This window comes from Siphateles boraxobius, unplaced genomic scaffold, assembly GCF_051911475.1.
Source record: "Siphateles boraxobius isolate OS27281-9 unplaced genomic scaffold, OSU_SipBor_1 269, whole genome shotgun sequence".
Taxonomy (NCBI): domain Eukaryota; kingdom Metazoa; phylum Chordata; class Actinopteri; order Cypriniformes; family Leuciscidae; genus Siphateles; species Siphateles boraxobius.
Window position 1 is genome coordinate 1,362,501 of NW_027508886.1, and position 8,990 is coordinate 1,371,490.

Genomic DNA, 8,990 nt, shown 5'->3' on the forward strand with positions numbered 1-8,990 from the left:
TTTTGTCTCCAGCCAAACCCTGTAAGTGATTTGCAAGCTTTAAAATCATTACAGTATATATTATGCAGTATATATGTCTAACGAAAATACGTGTTCAACAGCTGCAGGACCACGTGTACCACCTGCGTCTGAGTCCGCAGCCCGGAGACAGCTCTTTACATGTGGTGAGTATCACTTAACGCATACAAGTGTGTTGGTGACATGTGCTTAGTGTTTTATGTTATTTTACAGACTCTGCTGCTACGGATTTTTTTGAGGAGGAAGATGACCTGGAGATGGCAACTGTAGCCTTGCAAGCTGAGGAACAACTTCCTCAAGGTATGTAAATCTTAAACAATATTTTACAAACAATTACAAATAAAACAAAACAGTCTTTTTTAAATGACATATTATTTTATTTCATAACACAGATGTAGCGACAATGAGTCTTACATTAAATTAGCTCAAATTATATATAGGGAATTTAATAATTAATCATGAATGATTAATATATTGCACATTACAGTTAAATTATCGAAGCTGAAAATAGATCGATTGTAATGATTTCCGTTACACGAGAGTAGATGTTAAAACTTCATGCTGATTTGTACTCGGCTTTCGCCAAGATAATCACCAACTAAGACGTAGCTTTACAGTAACCTATGCTTCTCCATCCATTTACGCTTCCTTCCATCTAGTGACGTGAATCTTCTGTCTGGTGTTAATACAGTGTATTGCGCGTCAGCACACACAACGGCTGCAACCACAGTGCGGTCCCCCATAACAACCCTCTGGATTGAGCGGAGTAGGGAACATCTCTAAGGTCTTCAAGTGGGCACCTTCCGTCCTCAGTGTTTCGTCGACTAGCCCACGAAACCTCAAGAGGGCTCGACAGTGACTCTGGCGTCCCAGAGTCACCCCCCTCCGTCCCCCACTCAACTCAGCCCAGCTTACTGACCTCTACTTCCCTCTTGCTGCTGAGACCTAACCACAATCTCACAATCTCTCCGCAACCCAACCATACGCGCCAACCTGTTTGACTAAGGCTGTCGAGCCCCACTGGTGCGTTAATATGCAGTTTCAGTGGCAACGGTTCCGTATGGCATACCACCTACCACAAAACACAATATCTGCCCAACCACCCGTCATTCACGCAATATACACAGGAACGTAATGACTGTAAATACTATACAACCTATACAAATAAACCAACAGTTGCTGCTGAGACCTAACCACAATCTCACCGCAACCCAACCATACGCGCCAACCCGTTTGACTAAGGCTGTCGAGCCCCACTGGTGCGTTAATATGCAGTTTCAGTGGCAACGGTTCCGTATGGCATACCACCTACCACAAAACACAATATCTGCCCAACCACCCGTCATTCACGCAATATATACAGGAACGTAATGACTGTAAATACTATACAACCTATACAAATAAACCAACAGTTGCTGCTGATACCTAACCACAATCTCACAATCTCTCCGCAACCCAACCATACGCGCCAACCCGTTTGACTAAGGCTGTCGAGCCCCACTGGTGCGTTAATATGCAGTTTCAGTGGCAACGGTTCCGTATGGCATACCACCTACCGCAAAACACAATATCTGCCCAACCACCCGTCATTCACGCAATATACACAGGAACGTAATGACTGTAAATACTATACAACCTATACAAATAAACCAACAGACCTTTCAAGTTTTCAAGAATTCTACGAAACCGTAGCATGGCGGCCTGTACACAGCCAGCTAGAATCTTTCCGTCTCAACCACAGCCAGTTGCTGCTCCTTTCTGCTGCTTCAGATAAGTTCTTTACTGTACGACGCAACTCTTGGCCACTGAATCCGACGTCTCTGAGGAACCGGGTTGTAGAGTGTGCCACAAAACCACGACAACCCACTTCCACTGGATAAACCTGGACTCTCCATCCTCGCTGTTCTGCTTCAGTGGCCAGATGAGCATACCGCAGTTTCTTCCTCTCATATGCCTCATCTACCGCATCCTCCCATGGCACTGTTAACTCTATCAGTTGAACAATGCGTGCTGATCCAGACCACAAAACAATATCTGGCCGTAGGTTAGTGGTGGCAATCTCAGGTGGAAAAATAAGCCGTTGATCAAGATCAACCAGCATCTTCCAGTCCCTAGCAGCTTCCAGTTGTCCTGGGCGAGAATTGGTGTTAGCACCTTTTCTTGGTGGTTGCTCGCCTGGGCGGAGGAATATTGTCTTCTGCGTGTAATGTTTTGCTAGAACATGCGGCAATTTATTGGTCATACTACGCTTGCCTTCCAATGCTAAAGCCAAACATCGCAATACTTGGTCATGGCGCCAAGTAAACCGACCCTGGCTAAGAGCCACCTTACATCCTGTCAAAATGTGCCTTAATGTGGCAGGTGATGAACACAAAGGACAAGATGGATCCTCTCCTACCCAGAGGTTTAGGTTCTGCGGTGATGGGAGAACATCATATGTTGACCTAATAAGGAAACTGATCCTACTCTCTTCCATTGAACAAAAGTCTTGCCAGCCCATTTTGCGTTGTTCCACACTCTCCCATCTCATCCACTCTCCCTGCTTGGCCTGGGAAATGGCCTTTATACATCTCATCCTCTCCTCCTGCTTTCGCACCTCGTTGACTACCAGCTTCCTCCTTTGGGCTGGGCCTGCCTTGTGCCATTTAGGAGGAACTAAACTGAGCCCAAAACCCCCTCTTCCATGCTGTACCTGTCCCACGATATCCCCAATTTGAAGGTCAGCCTTTGCCTCTACTACAGATTTCTTTGCTGACCACTTTCTACCAGTTTTTACCACAGGGGCTGTCTCCCTTACGCATTTGTCACGTGACTCTGCTAAAGTCATTTCCAGTCTGACCTTGGCACACTTAAACTCCTCGGTTAAAGCAGAGACTGGCAGCTGCAATACTCCTTTACTATAAAGTCCCACTCTGCTGAGGCAGCGTGGAACTCCCAACCATTTCCTGATGTATGAACTTATTAACGCTTCCAGCTTATCCACTGTTGTCAAAGAAACCTCATACACAGTCAGTGTCCACAGCAACCTTGGCAGTAGACCAAACTGAAAGCACCAGAGTTTCAGTTTGCCTGGTAGAGCACAGCTGTTTATGCTCTTCAACCCTTCCACTGCTTGTCGTCTAACTTCTCCCACTCGAACTGTGTCCTTTAGATCCCCATCGTACCATCTCCCTAGACTCTTCACTGGCTTCTGAGAAACTGTTGGTATTGCCTCACCATTAATGAAGAATGTTTTATCTACTACCTTGCCTTTAATTATGGAGATGCTCCTTGATTTAGAGGGCTTAAATTGCATTCGTGCCCATTCAATATTATCTGTTAACTTCCCCAATAACCGATTAGTGCAGGCTACCGTTGTAGTCATGGTTGTCATGTCATCCATGTATGCTCTGATTGGTGGTAGTCGCATCCCAGAAGCCAAGCGCTCTCCTCCTACTACCCATTTTGATGCCCTAATGATTACTTCCATTGCCATGGTAAAAGCCAGTGGAGAAATGGTGCATCCTGCCATTATTCCAACCTCTAAGCATTGCCATGTAGTGCTGAATTCTGGAGTTGAGAAACTAAATTGCAAATCTCCAAAATAGGCTTTCACTAAATTTGTTATCGACATCGGTACCCTGAAAAAATCAAATGATGCCCAAAGAAGCTCATGTGGCACTGAACCATATGCATTAGCCAAATCCAGGAATGTCACGTGGAGCTCCTTCCTCTCCTTTTTAGCTGATTGAATTCGTTGCCAGATAACACTGATGTGTTCTAAGCATCCTGAGAATCCTGGAATGCCCGCTTTTTGAACTGAAGTGTCAATGAAGCCATTCTTTAATAGGTAGGTTGACAATCTCTGAGCAATAATGCTGAAGAAAATCTTTCCTTCGACGTTTAATAGTGAAATAGGGCGAAACTGACTGATGCTTGTAGCATCTTTTTCTTTGGGTATAAAGACTCCCCCTGCTCTGCGCCATGCTCTAGGTACAACCTGCTTTTCCCAAGCCACTTTTATCAATTTCCACAGAATTCGTAGAACTCCTGAAGCACTCTTGTACACTCTGTACGGAACTCCATTAGGCCCTGGAGATGATGAAGCCCTTGCCTTTCTCACAACCTGCTCTATCTCTTTCCACTTAGGTGCACAGACCTCCATTTGGTATTCTGGTGGATTGACAGGTGGGATGTCTGACGGAATAGACATAGGCTTATATGAATGATCACCATAATGGGTTTTGGTTCGTCATTAATATATCAATAGTCTTATTACAGATTGATTATATGAGATAACCTTAAATGGAATTAATTTAGTTATCGAACAATCTGTTTGTCCAGCAAACGGCCGTAATATTAACATCAATTTTCAACAAAAATTATCTCTTTCTTATAATTCCAAAAAAGCTATTTTCTGGCCAGGAAAAATCACCTTCTTGTTATTATAAAATGTAGGTTACTGAAATAGCAACGAATTGTAAAGCTTTGTAGCTAAAGGGTCGAACACTTCATTGACTTTGTAAAAATGAGCACTTTAGACAATTAGCAATCAAGAATATAATGGTTTTAATAAAAAGAACCTTACCTACTTGCCACGGAATAGGTGGTTTTCGGACACCTCTAGTGGGCGATAGAGAGCATATTGCCCCATGACCATTAGTTACCATCATGACAGGAACTTTAATTCAAATGTCTATCAAAGAAACTGTCTGAATATCCCCATTCAATCGATGGCAGGTGGGATTGTGTCCGATTGCAGCTTATTGCATGAAGGCCGGGGTTAGTACTTTTCAAAAATAGTGGGTTAGTGGACAAATAGTGGCTTCGTGGACAGTGGAATTATGGGATGGCACTGGGTGCTATGGACTCTGGGTGGCCTGCTGAGTGCAGTCAAATAGTTACCATCATGACAGGAACTTTAATTCAAATGTCTATCAAAGAAACTGTCTGAATATCCCCATTCAATCGATGGCAGGTGGGATTGTGTCCGATTGCAGCTTATTGCATGAAGGCCGGGGTTAGTACTTTTCAAAAATAGTGGGTTATTGGACAAATAGTGGCTTCGTGGACAGTGGAATTATGGGATGGCACTGGGTGCTATGGACTCTGGGTGGCCTGCTGAGTGCAGTCAAATAGTTACCATCATGACAGGAACTTTAATTCAAATGTCTATCAAAGAAACTGTCTGAATATCCCCATTCAACGGGAAGTTTGCCCAATACAGTGGGTTATTGGACAAATAGTGGGTTCGTGGGATGGGGGCGTCGCCCGGGAGTGGGGGGGGTGGGGTTCGTGGGATGGGGGCGTCGCCCGGGAGTGGGGGGGGTGGTCCCGTGACTTTTGGTAAATATAGTGGGTTATTGGACAAATAGTGGGTTCGTGGGACGGGGGCGTGGCCAGGGAGTGGGGGGGGGGGGGGGGTCAACGGGAAGTTTGCGCCATATAGTGGGTTATTGGACAAATAGTGGGTTAGTGGGACGGGGGCGTGGCCAGGGAGTGGGGGGGGTGGTCCCGTGACTTTTGGTAAATATAGTGGGTTATTGGACAAATAGTGGGTTTGTGGGACGGGGGCGTGGCCAGGGAGTGGGGGGGGGGGGTCAACGGGAAGTTTGCGCCATTAAGTGGTTTATTGGACAAATAGTGGGTTAGTGGGACGGGGGGGGGGTGGGACGGGGGTTTGATCACTCTAGTGGTCAATCGGACAAAAAGTGGGTTAGTGGGACGGGGCACGTGTGGCGCCCCACCAAGGACGAAGGCAGAACTGCTTAGGGTGGCCTCGGGCTTCGGGGCACTCCCGTCGGGCCCCTGAGGGTGTCGGGGCACCCCGACCCCGCCCGCGTGGGTCGGGGGCCCGGGGAGGGTCGGCCTGCGGCGTCGGCCGACCCCCCGAAATTTCGGGGGGTCGGCGCGCTCGTCCGCCAACCACCGTCCGATTCCCATCGGCCCAATGACTGAATGGACGCTTTTTATTTTTATGGACTAGCTAGAGAGAGATAGAGGGTGAGAAAGTGAAACTAACGGTCAGGATGAGAGAGATCACCGGGGTGATCGCAGCATGGCAAAAATCACAGACAATAACCCTTAGAGAGGCAACAAGAAATCACATCAATCAAATCAAATCGATAACCTATACTTGCGTATATGGTTCTCTTTGTGTTGCTGAGGAACGCAGAGTCGTATGCGTGTTTGTCCTTCGGTGCTATAGGCTTGTTCTCTCTTGTCTTCCGGGGCGAGCAGACTCGCGGGAAGTTTTAAAGGTTCACCGAACGTGAAGTTACCAAGGAAATAGTTCAGAGTTCATCTCCCTCGGGAGGGAGAGGCGAAAATGAAAATAAAACTTAGTAAAGAAAGGAAAAGAAAAGAAACGCGGTGTAAAGCTCCCTAAGGAGCCATGGGACCGGAAACCTCTCACAGGGAAAGTGCTCTCTTGAGAAACTCCTGTGTCAGTTTCTTATAGAGAGGAGGGGTTCACGCCTGCTTCGCGTATGTGACCCAATCATCTTAGAGCATCTCGAGCGGGAAAAGTTCTTCTTTGTCTTGTCAGGATAATTGATGATGCTATAAAATTTTTTCATTTCTAGCCAGAAAGATTGTACACACAGAACAATACATTTTACTGTAATATCATGTGTATGACTGGTTTAGTCAAAACAAGACGGTCAAACCGGTACCAAGAATGGCCGGAACGAGTAGAAGAAACATAAAGTTACATTCATATGCAGAATTACACACATTTAATGTTCACTCACACGACTATAAAGCCATAATACCGGCTACCATGACCTAGGAAAGATCAAATTCATGTTTATACATTTCTTAAGTGGTTATACTTATAGAAAATATAAAATTGCAGAGTCTATTAGTCTTTCTTCATCAGAATTCAAGTGGGAGCTGTGATTCCCTTGGAATTCCTTTTGGGGGTCATAAAGTTTTATGACCTAGCAAGAGGGAGAGTTACAGAAGATGATCCTGTTAGGTAATCTTTCTTTAGAAATACACTTAAGATTTGAAGTTACAGACCAGTCTCCAATTACATCTATAGAATAAGACAAAACTAATTAGATATGCATGCATACAGGAAGGTTAGATACAATTCTGTGTTATATACATTAAGGACATTCCTATCCTAAGTTGCACACAAAGGACATTTGTGTGCGGGTATGTGTGGTGTGTGTGTGTGTGTATTTAAATTATAATTAAACATATATGTGTTCATATTTGTTCAGTAGTGAAAGGAAAACAGGATTCGGTCAGTCGCTACATATTCCCCCTTTTCGTCGGATGAAGTCCCTGTGTGAACATCATCGGACGACAATCATCACAATGGCCGACTGGCAGGTGAATCCTGATGGTCATGTAGCAGGTGGACCATGGTAGTAGGGTAGCAGGTGGAACCTGATTGTAGGATGGCAGGTGGATCTTAAAGCTGAGGATTCAGCTCGATGAGGTTTGGCGTGGTCTCTGACTTGGCACCCCCTTTCCGGGGATTCCGTCTGAGACCTTCAGGCACGGCTTTCGTGAGCTCGGCTGTGTCGCATCTGGTGGAGTCTTCTGTACAGAATGAATGCCACTCATAGTGTCAGAGTGTGGCTGATTACCTGTAGAGATGCACAGCACAATGTCGGCTAAGGTCCAGCCTAGGACCGCAGATGAAGTGTTCAGAACGGGCAGTCGAGACAGTGCTTGGATGGCTGTGTTGACCAGAGCAATGTCAATGAATTGGGACCCCCTTTCCTCGATCCAGAGTCTCAGTTCTGGATCTAAGGTGAAGTTGTAGTTCTTGAAGGATGGGAGTTCCAGTGCTGTCTGGTACTCTTTGCTCGGAAGATGGTACAATGCCAGATCATTCAGGTGGAATATGGCACCTTTCGGGGCTTGAATCCACGTACTGTGGTTGAGCATGTTGACACGGCTGGTTGTGTCATGCTGGTGGTAAGTGAGAGTAGCTGTATGCACAGGTGTGTTAACGAGCCACCTGTCATCTACAATCTCTGCTTGCGTCTCTGTGACTTTTGCTCGAGGCTTAGCTTTGGCAGGGCAGCGTGTGTCGCTGACCAGGGGTTGCAACCCGCAGGTTCCTTCAGTGTTGTCTCTGAGGAAGGGTCTGCTAGGGCAGAGATAGTGAATGAATTTGGTGAGGTACACATGTGCAGGTTTGGGGCCAGGTGCAGCTGTCGTGGTAGGCCACCACATCTGGAATACGTGCCTTGATGTGGGTGTTGCTTTTCAAAAACCTGACATTGGCAATGCCTTTAAGTCTGTAGACTTGGTTTGACTCGCTGATGGATTGGTTCAAGAGCACATCCACTTCCCTCTGCTCGTGATCGACGTAGAGTAGGATGGCGCTACCCAGAGAGTAGGCCAGGTGTATTTGTAGAGGATCAGTTGGCCTGGTGATGGCCGAAACCAGCATAGTTAGCACAAGGCTTAAGGGTTTCAAGTACGGTGGGATTCTACCCGTGGCTGGGCTGTCATTTGAGGAGTTAACCTCCCAAGCATGTCTGTTATCAGGGCTGTAACCAGCTGAGTTTGGGCCCAGTCATTCTGGAAGACAGTAAACAGCGGTTTCATGCAGTTCATGGTCTGATTCAGCAGGATGCTGTGAGCGTTGAGGATGACCACGTTCCTCTCAATGTCTTGCCGATGGTTTGCAAAGATGCACTCTGCGTGGTGAGTTGCTCTTTTAGCTGTGAAAGTTCAGTCTGAATTTCAACCACATGCCGTTTCGCAGTGGCTATGTTTGCTGTGTGGACACTTGGCATACCAGTGTCGAACAGAGTTCTGGCGGCAGCTACGGCTCCCAGGAACCGTTTGGAGTGTTAGTTGGTGCTTAGGAGTCCTGATTGTGTAACAGTCACTTTCCCAAGTTGGTTGGACATGTGTTCGACCTTGGCCTTGGCGTGAGAGAGGGAGTCCTCTGTCCATCGGGCACTTGCCCAGCCGTATTGGGCTACGGTGCTGGGGTAGTGTGCTCTGTAGGCCTTGTGGGG